Below are 15031 nucleotides of genomic sequence, written 5' to 3'. Positions count from 1 at the left end.
TGAAAACCTTCTCTTACAGCAGATATTTATCTCATCGAAGGATAAATAATTCTCCAGAGTGAAGTGTTGCTAGTCTATTAGGAAACATGTCAGATGTGCTCACATGTGGCTCCTCCTGCCGGCCGCATCCTCCTGCAAGCTTCCTGCATTCCACAAGGTCCTTTTCCGAGCACAAAGACCTCAGTGAAGACAAGCCAGTTCAAGCTCCTCACAGGAGTCACCTTTTATTAAATCTACCTCCCTAGTTGCTTGACAGGGATCTGGCAGATATGAAGTATCCCCTATGACTGTAATAAAAATTGCATCAGTTTTAATATATGTCCTGTCTTCTAGAACAGTTTGGGTCACAGAGACTGGGCAGCCAGAGGCAATAGTTATCTCCCTGGTTGGCTTCTTTTTTTTTTGAGTTGGAGTCTCACTCTGGCGCCCAGACTGGAGTGCAGTGGCCGCTCCCGGCCACCGCAGCCTCGACCTACTGGGCTCCGGCGATCCTTCCGCCTCAGCCTTCCAAGTAGCCGGAATTATAGGCACGCGCTACCACGCCCGGCTGATTTTTTGATTTATTGTAGAGATGAGGTCTCGCTGCCCAGGCGAGTCTCGAACCTGCAGGCTCGGGGAATCCACTCACCTCAGCCTCCCAAAGGCGCAGGATTACAGGCTGAGCCACCGAGCCCGGCTTTCTGGTTGGCTTCTTTAAGCTGCTGCTGTTGGGGTCAGATTTGAATGCATCTCCCGTGTCTAGCGGTCCCCTCACCCATCAACATGAGCACCACTTTCTGCTTAAATGTCCAGGGAAGCAAAACATCCTATTCTCCATGTATAATAGCAAACAACAGTGACAAGAGCATTCCCTTCTCCCTCCTGTCCCCATTCAGGTAGATCCTGAAACACATCTTATAACCAAAGTAGCTGGTGAAGAAGGACTGGCTGTAGAGAGACAGGGCCTTCCCTATGACAGCCTCTTGCTTCCCATTTGTAGTCAAGATCTTTCAGATCAGCACATATTGTGGCTGGCAGCCTGGAAGAGCAGGTCTATGTTACCAGGCGAGTGTCCTGCATGCACAGCGTCTGGTCATCCAGTCCAGGCTCAGCCATCACTCCAGCAGGGCTGTGTTCCAGCCACCTGCCCAACTGTTTTGTCTACTTGTCTAGCTTGGCTGCAAGGCTCTGGAAGGCCCTACGCTGCTCTTCATGCTGTCTGCCTCCTCCTTGTTCTGCAAGAAGGGATAGATCTCTTTATGGAGCTCTTTCTGTTTCTCTGTTTGGCTATTACTCATTGTAAATGAATTATTTTGGGCTCATTATTTCCAAGAATTTCCTTTAGTCTCTCAACGTCAATTTTTGACAGATAAGTTTGCACATATTTGATTGTGCAAACTTTGTACACTCTTGTTTTTCTCTGAAGCAGGAAAACCTTCTCCAGCAAGCGGCTCTACTTCAACGTGTTGACATGCTGCACTATGGAACTGGCCTCATGGGCCACCATTTGCTGGTTTGTGCCCTGAAAAATGCAGCCACAGTGCTTAAAATTGCAGGTGCTGGGGGCACCAACACACTCTGATCGGTTTGCACTCGACTCACTCCTCAGAGGCGTCTGGACACTGCCCTTATTAGAGCAGGACAGCCCCACACAGGTATACTCGGTATCTTCTTGTTTCTGCAATGTGATCATAGAAACTTGACATGAGCAGTGGCTGCATGGCCTCCCAGTACTGACATGCCTTTTCTACACAATCATGCAGATTTTTTCTCAAAATGTTTTCTTTGCAGTCAGCATGCACCCATGAAAGTTCTTTTGTTTGTTTGTTTAATAAAAAGAAACAAGCATTTATTAATACCATAATGTATATACGATATATCACTTAAATTGCACACCAGAATTTTTAAAAAGACTTTATCCACACATTACTAAAGATGACATGAAGGTTCAGATACTAATATCCAGGACCCAATTCAGGGTACCACATTGCATTTAGATGGATGGACTGTTAAATAAATGATATTGAGAAAACACTTGAAAATGTAAAACTACATCCATACAAGAATGAGCTCCAAGATAATTGAGGATCAAGTGTAAAAAATAAAACTATAGTAATGCTAGAAGAAAAACGTGAGTAACTTTCTTTTTAATCTCATTATAGGAGATTAAAACAACAAATATTTGTGTATGGCAAAAAACACACCATAATTAAAGTTACGATATATCAAGAGAACATATTTTCAACTTATGTCATAGACCAAGGACTATATGTCTTTTTCTTTTCACATGAATGTTCTTCAAAGTGGCAATCAGTTTTTACAAGTACCATCAGTTAGCCCAGTGTTACCTGCTCACCACAATTGCACAACCTCCGCTTTCATTCTGACAATAGCTCTGAAGAGCAAGTGTCTCTCTCTCTCTCCCTCCCTCCCTCTCTCTTCTCTCTCTCTCTCGCTCTCTCTCTCTCTCTCTCTCTCTGTGTCTCTCTTTGTGTCTGTCTCTCTCTCTCTCAGCAATTATCTCTAAACATTTTATCTTTAACTATGCTTCCTTGACACCCCTACATTTTGGACTTGAGCTCAGCAAGGCAGCCATGCCAGTTTCACAGAACCAGAGCCCAACATCTGCTCCAGGTTACAACATAGCACCAGGGGCACCTGTCACACTTGTACTTGTCTTCCACAGCCTTCACAATTTGTTCTTTGTAACCTCCTGCTTCAGGAATGAAAACTGACATTTCGGCGCTGTGGGCAGCATGCAGCGTTAGCGGTGGGTCGGTCTGCAGTGCTCCAGGAGAGCCCAGCTTCTTGCCGGAGCTATTTTAGGAAGAAGCAATGCTGTGTCCTGTGGTGTAGCTAGATGTACGAGCTTGAGCAGGAGGAAGAAAGGAGCTACCACGGCCAAAGGTATTCTCCACTGATGCAGTGGAATCTCTTGCCACGTCTGCCAGGAAAGGGACCATAGAAGAACAGAGCCAGGAGCCAGGTTTCTGATCCCAGGTCTGGGTCTCACCCTCTTTGAGATCTTTCCCAAGTGGCAGGACTTCCTGGGCCTCATTTCCTCATCTTGGGCACCCCATTTTATGCATTATAACTTATGCCTCCAAAAATATAAATTTTGGTAATTTTAAGAGCACAAGATATAAATTAGCACACCATTTTTTTTTTTTTTTTTTGAGATGAAGTCTCACTCTGTCGCCCAGGCTGGAGTGCAGTGGCCTGCTCATGGCCACTGCAGCCTCGACCTGCTGGGCTCAGACGATCCTTCCGCCTCAGTCTTCCATTAAACACCATTCTTAAATGTTTTATTTTATCAATAAGACATTTATTTACCTTTACCCAAAAAAAGCTTTAGTATGAGAAATATAATTAAATATGCTTTTTTAAAAACAAAATTTGGGTTGGTACCATGGGATAAAATGACACGAAGTTCTAGTCATATTTAGTTTATTTCAATATTTGGTGTTAATGGTTCTCAAAGCTAAAAGAAAAGATCCTGCCAAAAATTATGGATTCAAATAGAAGAATTAGCTCTACTTACTGTACTAGAGTATTGACTTTTCCGTCCCTCTCCCAATCAGAAAAAGATCTTTGTTAGAAATGATAAATGTTTGAGATGATGGATATGTTAATTTTCGTGAATGATCACTATGCATTGACTGGAAGGAGTGATCCTAGTGTTGGAATGGGTCCTCTTGGTTAATGCACTCAAAAATCTTGACGCCTCAGATTCCTCTGATTCCTCTGGGCTGGCACAATTGGCCCTCTCCTCCCCCTCTATTAAAGGTTAGCTCTTCCCACTTCTTGGAAGATGATGCCAAGTTCTGGGCTTTACAAGATACATGCCATCCCCCACCTGCCTACCTCTGTCCAGGATATACTCCTGCCTCATATTCTGGCTACCACATAATAAACTAGGATCGGTCACAAGATGACATAGGTGGGAAGTGCTGAGCCTGCTTCTGAGGAAAAGATGCTGCAGGTCCTAGCTAAGGTGTGCTGGCAGGAGCTGATCAAATACGTATGAGGTTGGAACTTGAAGGTGCAGAGTCCATAACACTGGACAAGGAAGATAAATGTAGGGATCATTCTCCTGTAGTGTAACATTCCACATCAATGTTTAACAACTGGCGTGATCACTTTTAATCCTGGGCACCTGGTAGCCTTAGTTCTTCAGGTAGAACAGTGTGACACATGGGAAAGAAAACCAGATGGACAGCTGACAGTTCTTCAGAGGATGAGGAGGAGTGGGTTGTGGAGAAGGCACTAGACTTGCGCGTAGTTAAGGGGTAAGTGGAATATCTACTGAAGTGGAAAGGCTTTATTCTGAGGAACACAATACTTGGGAACCTGGGAAAAACTTGGATTACCCTGAGCTAATATCTGAGTTTATGAAAAAGTATAAGATGGAGGGTGAAAATAACAAAACTCAGGGAGAAGTCAGAAAGCAACAAAAGGAAATCCAATTTCTCAAACAGTGTCCATGATATCAAGTGTGGAAAAAAAAAAAAGAGAGAAAGAGAGAGAGCAGAGCAATGATATTGCTCAGGGATTTGAGAGAGGACTGGAACCAGAAAAGATCACTGGGGCAACAGATTCCTGTGGTGATTTAATGTTCCTAATGAAGTGGAAAAACTCAGATGAAGCAGACCTGGTTCCTGCCAAAGAAGCTAATGTTAAATGTCCACAAATGGTGATAGCATTTTATGAAGAGAGACTGACATGGTATGTATATCCTGAGGATGCGGTAAACAAAGAGAAAGAAACAGCAAAGAGATAAAAGAGGAGGTGGTCTTTGTGATTTATCTTTGTACATAATACATTCACCTCCTTGTCTCCTCTCCCTTTTACTCACCCCTTTCTATCCTAAACACATCCATTAAAAAATATGTTTATCACTGTGCTCCATGGGGCGGGGAGGGGGGGACTGGCTCATAAAATTCCTAAAAACATAACAATCAATCTCGTGAGAGCTAATGAGAACCAATGGATCTTGTGAGGGCCAGCTTTAGCCCACCACTGGCTAAGGCTGATGATGGGATAAGCCACCTCCAGACGAGGCTACCTAATAAAAGTGGGAAAGATAGGATTCCCACATTCTAGGGACCAGGTGGCAGTGCTTAGCCATCAGAACCAAGATAGACTTAATTACTAGAATAAGCAGCAAAATCAGAGTAGCAAGGAATAGGGTTTTTGACCCTCTAAGAGCTTTGGAGATTGTTAAGAAAACATGAGTCCCTATGGGCAAGAGAAATGGGAGGCATTGCTTAATCAATAGAATCAAGGATGGATGACCAAAATCCTTAAAGCATCTACCCTAATAAAAAGTCATAGTCTCCCAGTTTTAGAACGTGAGACCCTTTTCAGATTCCGAATCCGCTGACCAAAGAACAATGAGGACCCCTCCCTTAGAAAAACCCTATAACATGGTGGCAAGTGTTTATGATAATGATTCTCCCAGATCTACCCCAAAGGGACCTATGACCACTTACTTGAGTAACTGTAAACAAAGGAAAGAGAAAAACCAAGGCATTCGGAGGAGTGTTCCTGGTAGGGTCTGACTTGACATAAATACCTTGGAATCCAAAGCATTCTCATGACCCCTTAATGGAGAAGTGATTTATGGTTGCCAGATAATAAATGGGCTCCTGGGAAAGATCCCACTGCTAGTAGGTCCACTGGTTCTGTGACCCATCCAGTGATCATTTTTCTGGTCACTGAACTCTGTAGTTAGCATAACCCCTATGTTGACTTCTTAACCAATGATGTCAGAGCTTTGGAAGTGGAGAAAGCCAAGTGGAAGCTCTGAAACCTTCCCTCCCCTCCTGTCTCAGCCAACATAGTAAAGTTTTAAAAATATTGTACTGGCCATATAGTACATAAAAGATAAATACTGTAAATATTTTTAAATTGTGAAAATGTATAAATATTATTTTGTAAATAAAAAGCAACATTGCCTGGGACTATTAGCAGAGAAAAGACCCAAAAGTTGCAAGGCACTGTGATTCCCACCACATCCCTATTTAGTTTACCAGTGTGACCATATAAAAACCACATATGCTTTTTTTTTTCCAGTCAGGATCTTACTCTGTCACCCAGGTTGTAGTGCAGTGGCACCATCACGGCTCATTTCAGCCTCGACATCCTGGTTTGCAATTTTACAGGGTGATACTTCCACCTCAGCCTCCAGAGTAACTGGGATTATAGGTCACTATACTGGGCTAATTTTTAGAAAAGTTTTTGTAGAGACGAAGTCTTGCTATGTTGGTCAGGGTAGTCTTGAACTCCTAAGCTCAAGTAATCCTCCCACCTCAACCTGCCAAAATGCTGAGATTACAGGTATGAGGCACTGCACCTGGCCTAAAACCCGGTATGTCTTAAACTATGATACTGGACTACCACACATCTATAAACTCATTTACTCTTCATAACAACCCCGTGAGGAAATTACGAATGTTGTCTTTATTTTACAGTTGCATGCAGACCTAGGTAACTTGCCCAAGATTGGACAGTAAAGTGGCAGTCCTATGCAGAGTGGCATAAGGGTTTATATCATGAATCCCTTTTTTACATTGTCTTTCCATATAGAACTGTTTTTCTGATGTGTGGCCCTGTCACACTCATATATGCACGTGTACAGAGGGAGGAGATAATTTACCATCCAGAGGAAGTGCTTACGTAACTTCCTTTGTGGTTGATGCTAGTGCTACTTCTCTATGGTGGGCCTAAGATGGACACATACTATAAAGTTGTGTCCAGATCCTTCTGTTTTGCTTTCAGGTGAAAATAAACATTTGGTCATCACAACCAAGTTGCTGGCTCCAGCAATTAGTATATCCAGGAAGATACTAGTTCATACTGGAATTATAACACTAGCTTTGTGTGGATTCCAGGGAATCTTAACTTGTGGCTACTGCAACCACTCCAGTTAATCCCCAGTAGTCCCTCCGGATCACAAAACATCCTATCCAACCACTCCCTCCAACCAAAGTTCGGGGTCAAACTGCCCTCTTGTGGTAAAAGATTGCTCTCTGTTTGGTCTTTAATATTTGCCCCTTCACATATAAGTTTTTGATCCATTTGGCATTTTTAATATTTTATACCAGCTTTATTGAGATAGCATTCCTATACCATAAAATTCATCCTTTTAAAACACACAATTCAGTATCAAGATATTCATGAGGTATATTCACAGAGTTGTGCAACCATCACCACTGTCCACTTCCGGAACATTTTCATCACCCTTTCAAAGAACCTCCACAGGCGTTGACTTTAATGTATGACATGCAATCTTTTGTGTGTGTGTGTGTGTTGGAGTCTGACTCTGTCACCCAGACTGGAGTGCAGTGGCCGCTGCCAGCCACCGCAGCCCCAACGTGCTGGGCTCTGGCGATCCTTCCGCCTCAGCCTTCCAAGTAGCTGGAACTACAGGCACGTACTACCACGCCTGGCTAATTTTTTGATTTTTTGTAGAGATGAGGTCTTGCCAAGTTGCCCAGGCGGGTCTCGAACCCGCGGGCTCAGGCAATCCACTCACCTCAGCCTCCCAAGATGTGGGATTACAGGCTGAGCCACCAAGCCTGGCTATGACATGCAATCTTTAGTTCTTCCAACATCGTTTCTATTCTTTCTCCTGTGCCTAGCAACATCATCTGTCACAAGTCAAGTTTTCATATCTGTGCGGATTTATCTTCACTCTCTTCTTCCTTTGGTCTACAGTATTTCTCTATCCTGTACAAATTATGAAAGCAAGCTTTGTCATTCTGTTCTCCTTCCTCATGAGTATCTTGATTACTATTGATCCTTTGTACTCTCACGTAAATTTTAGGAATAATTTGCCAATTTCTACAGAAAACCCAGTTGGAATCTTTTTTTTTTTTTTTTTGAGTTCGAGTCTCACTCTGTCACCCAGACTGGAGTGCAGTGGCCGCTCCCAGCCACCGCAGCCTCGACCTGCTGGGCTCTGACCATCCTTCCGCCTCAGCCTTCCAAGTAGCTGGAACTACAGGCACACGCCACCACACCCGGCTCATTTTGATTTATTGTAGAAATGAGGTCTCACCAAGTTGCCCAGGCGGGTCTCGAACCCTTGGGCTCAGGCAATCCACTCACCTCAGCCTCCCAAAGGCGCGGGATTACAGGCTGAGCCACCGAGCCCGGCTCAGTTGGAATCTTAAAGTGGGTTGTCAGGAAAAATTACATATTAGCAATATGGACTTTCTAAGTTCCATAAAGATAATACTCTCCATTTATTTAGGAGAGTTTTAAAATTTGTTCCCTAATTTTTTGTTATATTTATTCCTAGAAGTCTTACATTTTTGTTGTACTTCTTGAATCCTTAATTTTTAGTGTAATTGAAAATGTATTTTTAAAAACCTTTTTTTCCAACCATTTGTTGCTGGTATGTTTCAGGTTGTTTTTATGTGCAACAACCTTCTCAAAACCTATCTATAGAATCTTCCTAATTTTATATAGGAAATTACATCATCTTTAAATATTAACAGTTTTGTTTCTTTTTTATCTTAGAATTTTTATTACTTTTTCATGCTTAAATGTGTTGGTGAGGATCACCAGTACAAAGATAAATAGATGTGGTCTTAATGGGTATCTTTTGTATTATTATTCACGAACTTAAAAGGAATACATTTGATCATTCAGTATGGTATTTGCTATAGTTTTGTAAATATTCTTTCTGATTTTTTTTTTTAGTGAGGATCTCACTGTGTTGTCCAGGCTGGAGTAGAGGGGCATGATCATGGCCCACTGAGCCTTGACTTCCTGGACTTGGGCAATCTATCTGCCTCAGCCTACCGAGTAGCTGGGACTATTGGTGTGTGCCACCACATCCAGCCTTTTAAAAACATTTTGTTGTTGTTGTTGTTGAGTTGGAGTCTCACTCTGTAGCCCAGACTGGAGTGCAGTGGCCGCTCCTGGTCACCGCAGTCCCGACCCGCTGGGCGCCAGCAATCCTTCCGCTCAGTCTTTCAAGTAGCAGAACTACAGGTGTGCGCTACCACGCCCGGCTAATTTTTTGATTTATTATAGAGATGAGGTCTCGCCAAGTTGCCCAGGCGGGTTTTGTAGAGATGAGGTCTCATTATATTGCCTAGGCTGGTCTCGAACTTCTGGGTTCAAGCAATCCTCTTACCTCAGTCTCTCAAATTGCTGCAATTACAGGCATGAGCCACTGCGCGTGGCCTAAATATTCTTTATAATTTTTTTTTTTCTTTTTTGAGCTGGAGTCTCACTCCGTTGCTCAGGCTGGAGTGCAGTGGCCGCTCCCAGCCACCGCCGCCTCGACCTGCTGGGCTCTGGCGAACCTTCGGTCTCCGCCTTCCAAGTAGCTGGAACTACAGGCACGCGCTCCACGGCTAATTTTTTTTTATTTATTGTAGAAACGAGGTCTCGTCAAGTTGCCCGGGCTGGTCTGGAACCCGCGGGCTCAGGCAATCCACTCGCCTTGGCCTCCCAAAGTGCTGGGATTACAGGCTGAGCCACCGCGCCCGGCCTTTCTTTCTTTCTTTTTTTTGAGTTGAAGTCTCACTCTGTCGCCCAGACTGGAGTGCAGTGGCACGCTCCTGTCATTTAATAATTCTTCTCGGCTGGGCTCAGTGGCTCAGCCTGTAATCCCAGCACTTTGTGAGTCTGAGGCCAGTGGATTGCCTGAGTCTGCGGGTTCGAGACCCACCAGGGCAACTTGGTGAGCCCTCGTCTCTACAATAAATCAAAAATTAGCCAGGCGTGGTAGCGCGCGCCTCTAGTTCTGCTACTTGGAAGGCTGAGGCGGAAGGATCGCTGGCGCCCAGCGGGTCGAGACTGCGGTGACCGGGAGGGGCCACTGCACTCCAGTCTGGGCGACAGAGTGAGACGCCAACTCAAAAAAGAAAATTCTTCTCAGTTTCTTCTTTGCCAAGAGTTTTTTCAACAATGTATTTTGAATTTTGGCAAATCCTTTCTTGCGTCAAGACAGATTAATTGATTCTGATTTTAATGTGTTAGAATTATATTACCCAATTGATCAAATCAAAGATTCCATCAGTTGAAAAACACTATTATGTTTCAATAAAGGTGAAAAAAACAACTGCCCCTTGAATATTCCGATTTAAGATATGTTTAAGAGAATGGGCATCTTAGAATTGATAAAAATACCAAAAAAATACAAATTTATTTTCTAAAGTCAAAACTGCTGTGCATTCCTGAGATTAAGCACAGATTTATTGTGATATACTCAATTTTTAATACTCACTGGCTGCAATTTTCTAATGTTTTTAATGTTTATGCGTGGAATTAGTTATCTTTTTTTGTATTATCACTGTCAGATTTTGGTAATGAGTTTTATATTCTATTTTCTGTAAAAGTGTAATTCAAAGAAAAACTGAATATTTCATAAAACTCACCAATAAAACTCTAAGCTAGGTGCTTTATTTATGAAGAAGAGTTTTGACTATTGATTGAATTTATTCAAAGGTTAAAAGACCATGATATAAATCATCTTGATCCAATTTACTAAGATTTTTTTTCTAGGAATATGTTCTCCCATCAACAATTTCAAACTTACTGGCATAAATTTACTCAATGTTTTAAAACCAATGCTTGGGTATAACTTTTTCTTTAATTCCTCATATTGTTTATCTTTACCATCTTTCTTTTTTCCTTGATCAAGCTTGCCTAACTTGTCAATTTTATTACTCCTTTTGAATCTCAACTTTGGACTTTGTTTATTCTTAATATATGGCAGTCTTTCTTAATTTCTGCTGTGACTTTGTTATTTCCTTTCTTCTTTCTTTTTTAGTTGGATGCTTAGCTCATGGATTTTTTAGCTTTTTTTCTAACATTAAGAAAGGAAAGTAATATTTGCATTTTCTTTCTTTTTTTCTTTTTTTTTGAGTTGGAGTCTCACTCTGTCACCCAGACTGGAGTGCAGTGGCTGCTCCTGGCCACTGCAGCCTCGACCTGCTGGGCTCCGGGTATCCTTCTGCCTCAGCCTTCCAAGTAGCTGGAACTACAGGCACGCGCTACCACACTCGGCTAATTTTTGGGTTTATTGTAGAGATAAGGTCTTGCCAAATTGCCCAGGCGGGTCTCAAACCCGTGGGCTCAGGCAATTCACTCACCTCAGCCTCCCAAGATACGGGATTACAGGCTGAGCCACCGAGCCTGGTTAATATCTGCATTTTCTTCAGCATGCTGTCTTAGCTGAACACACATTTCTAAATATGGTTTGTTTTCATTGGGTTCTTAATTATGTTCTTCTCATTTACATTATGATTTCTTCTTTGACCGCTGAGTTGTGTCTCTTAGCATTGGGTTTTTACTGTCCATCTTTATTAATTTTATCCTGAACGTACACACAGGGTGATTGGAACCAGATGGATTTCTTACTCCCTCACAGTAAACAAGTGTCTCTGCCCTCTTTGCCCAGTCTTTCCCCTTGGGCAATGCAACAAGAGTCTAAGTGATTTTTTTCCTACATAAGTGAGTGGTGGCAAGTAACAAAAAAAAAAAAAAAGAAAGAAAGAAAGAAAAAAGAAAGGAAGAAAGAAAAGAAAAATCCAGACTCAGATACAGGAAAACTTTATTTGAAAAGACTATTGCAATAGTGCTGTGGTTTCCCCAAAATTCATGTGTTGAAACCCTAATCCTCAAGGTGATGGTATTAGAAGGTGGGGCCTTTAGGAGGTGATTGACTCAAGGGGTGAAACCCTCATGAATGGGTTTAGTCATCTAGAAGTTGTCATCTAGAAACAGAAAGTGGGCTCTTACTTCACCAGACACCAAATCGGCTAGCACCTTAATCTTTGACTACCCAGTCTCCAGAACTATGAGAAATAAATTTCTGTTGTTTATAAGCTACTCCGTTTATGATTTTTTTATTATAGCAGCCCAAATGGACTAAGAAACACAGGAAGAAAGGGACTATTGCAATAGGTCAGGGAGACTATTGCAATAGTGAGAATGTGCCAACCATATGATCTGCAAAGTAGCTCAAGGTCAAGCAGAAAAGGGCTTTTTTCTTATAGGGAGGAGTAAACAAGCCTAGAAAAAACTGGTGTGGGGCGTGAGATGTGCAGATAGAATGATGAGACAGTTGATCAGGGAATGTCATTCTTTGTGACCAATTTTCAAGGGGGGTTGTTATGGAGTGACTATTTCATATTCCAGTGCTGGCTCAGGCTGAGGGTGGATCAAAGTCCAGCAACCTGTGTGACAAAGAGGTGCATAAAGTTGGGTCAAATTAAGTTAGAGAGTAATTTGTCCAGCTTAGTCTATAGGGATAAACAGTTCAATTAATTATTTGAAGCAAAGAATGGGATGGATGGATGATGGATGGATGGACTGATTGATTGAATTTTTAGAGACAGGGCCTCAGCCAGACGGGAGAGCAGTGTCACAATCATAGCTCATTGCAGCCTCCAACTCCTGGGCTCAAGAAATCCTCCTGCCTCAGCCTCCCAAGATTCTTGCTAGGAATATAAGCATGTACCATCAAGTCTAGTTACTTTTTTAAAAAAAGTTTTTGTAGAGGCAAGGTTCTGCTAAGTTGCCCAGGCTGGTCTTGAACTTCTGGCCCTAAGAGATCCTTCCACCTTGGCCTTCCAAAGTGCAGGGATTACAGATGTTACCCACTGTGCCTAGTCCAATAATGGGATTTAAAAGGCCCAGGACTAGTTTTCATAGGTAAACAAAGAAGTTATCCACAGAGTTGGTGGTTCTTTACAGTAAGCCACTTCCTAGAATACAATAGGATGGAGGGATTTCTTAACGGTCACTGTTTTCCAGCACAGAGTTCAAGTACAGGTTAACACTGTGGTCAGTGGCTAAGCAATCCATAAGCAGGGCACAGGGAGACAGGTTGGGGAGCATTTCACATATCATACCACTATCTTTACATTTAGCATGTCTTCAATGGGACCATCCTTGCTAGTATTTGTGTGTGGGATGTCTTCCAATAACAACGCATTTGAATAGAACCATGCTCACAGTGTATCAGATTGAGGACCTAGCCACAAAGATATTTTTATCTCTCTCCCTTACCAGTTACCCTGCCCATACTCCAAGTTGAATATGGGTGCCCCTTCTCCCCCACTGGACCAGTTATGATAGTAATTTGGGTACCTGTGTTCAACAAAACCATGAAGATTGTTGTCCCTCCTTTCCCTGAGGTTTCCAGAAAATTCTAACATAGGAATTGTGGTCCTCCAGGAATACAGACACTATGCCCCCAACCCAAGGGTTTTTCTCCTTAAAACAACTTAGACATGGGTAAAAGGGGAAGGAGGGATCAGGGGATACAAGACACAGACACCCATTGTTTCCAATACTCCCAAAGATGGGGATCAGGCAGGAAAATCATCATTGCTGATACATCTGTTTGGCTTTGAGAATCCCCTAAACCAATAAGTCAAATCCAGTTTTCCAAGTGGGGTTAAGGGGCATAGGCCTCTAGGTTGCCCTGAATTTAACTGGCACCACAGCCATCTTTTGTTTTACAGGATTCACTTTAATATGTGGCATTTGCTGACCTTATGTCAGGTAACATCTCAGTCTTTCATCTACATTTAGCAAAAAGGGCTTTAGGGTGATGTGGTTAGTAAATTTTTTTGATCCTCTGACTTTCTCTTTTCTTTCATTCACTTCCCCCAGATCCTCTCACATTTTGTGGAAATGCTAATTCCCTGATCAAATCCCTTATTCCTGTAATATTAAAGTAGCACATTTTTCATAGCTACATTCCATTGAGCCTACCTCACTGATACATTTGGTACCAGAATTGGTAGCAGGGACACAGAATCTTAAGAACAAAAATCTTAAAATTTGTTCTCTAATCCAACTGGATTAAAAGGTATAAATGTCCCCATTGCCAAGGTAATCGACAATCCACAGTAAAAGTTACTCATCACTTATAGTAATTTGGTTACTTATGTCCAGACACAGGTTGACTAACATTAAATCAAAGTGAGATGCCAGAACATCCTTGGTATACAGGGAATGGTATCCAAAGAATGGTATCAAGAAGATAGAAATGCTGGGGTGAACTTGTTATATTAGGTTGATGCATAAGTTTGTAAGCGTTTGTTTTTGATACAACAACACTGCGGTGTTGGGAGTTTATCATTTGTCTTTTGGAATGACAATGTTGTGCTTGTAAATATGCCTTGCACTTTGCACATTTGAAAAAAATTAGTGCTACTTGTGGGCTAAAGAAATGGAGTGTCAAATGGAAAAAAAAAACGAACATTTCTGACATGTTCTGCTGTTTAACAGAGGAGTAAAGGTAGGGGAGGCAGTTTGAAACATTTGTGCCACGAATGGGGAGAATGCCACGGGGAAAGCATGGCAAGAAAATGTTTCTGTTGTTTCAAAGAGGGCTACTCTGTCCTGGGTGATTCTCCACTAGGCTTTGATGAAGACCATTTAAACGCCTTAATCCATAATGACCCACATCAGTCAATCCAAGAACTGGCAAATGGGATGAACTGTGTGTGACCAGTCAACCATGGTGCAACACTTGTATTCCATGGGCAAGTGAAAAACATTACAAACTTATGCATTAATCCAGTGTATGACTCTCCCACACCCGATAGCCTCTGGAAGGATTCAGAGGCCACTCTCTTCATCGAGGCTTTCTAATAAAGCATTGGTGAAAGAAGTTCTATCAACCTTGAAAGATTTTTTTTTTGAGTTGGAGTCTTTCTCCATCAACCAGGCTGGAGTGCAGTGGCATGTTCATGGTCAACCCAGAGTCGACCTGTTGGGATCTGGCGATCCTTCCGCCTCAACCTTTCAAGTAGCTGGAACTACAGGTGTGCTCTACCACACCCAGCTAATTTTTGATTTATTGTAAAGACAAGGTCTTGCCAAGTTGCCTGGGCTGGTCACAAATCTGCAGGCTCAGGCAATCCACTCATCTCGGCCTCCCAAAGTGCTTGGATTACAGGCTGAGCCACTGAGCCCAGGTGAGATTCTTATAGCTGTTGTCACAGGTCAGGAATGGTAGTAAAAGATCCTCCCCTTGGTGTTGGCTTCTTCTTCTTTTTTTTTTTTTTTTTTT

General features: G+C 42.4%; 2 pseudogenes; one reads left to right on the top strand and one right to left on the bottom strand.

Annotated features, from left to right (window-relative positions):
- Positions 1 to 1148: 1148 nt before the first annotated feature.
- LOC103261175 lies at positions 1149 to 3059 on the bottom strand (annotated as a pseudogene).
- A 1114-nt stretch (positions 3060 to 4173) lies between these two features.
- Positions 4174 to 4759, top strand: LOC103261174 (annotated as a pseudogene).
- The last annotated feature ends 10272 nt before the right edge of the window (positions 4760 to 15031 follow it).

This window comes from Carlito syrichta, unplaced genomic scaffold (assembly GCF_000164805.1).
Source record: "Carlito syrichta isolate Samal-C Ts95f unplaced genomic scaffold, Tarsius_syrichta-2.0.1 Scaffold303626, whole genome shotgun sequence".
In the NCBI taxonomy this organism is placed as follows: domain Eukaryota; kingdom Metazoa; phylum Chordata; class Mammalia; order Primates; family Tarsiidae; genus Carlito; species Carlito syrichta.
Note: the sequence above shows the minus strand (reverse complement) of the source record. Positions and strands in the feature narration are given on the sequence as shown.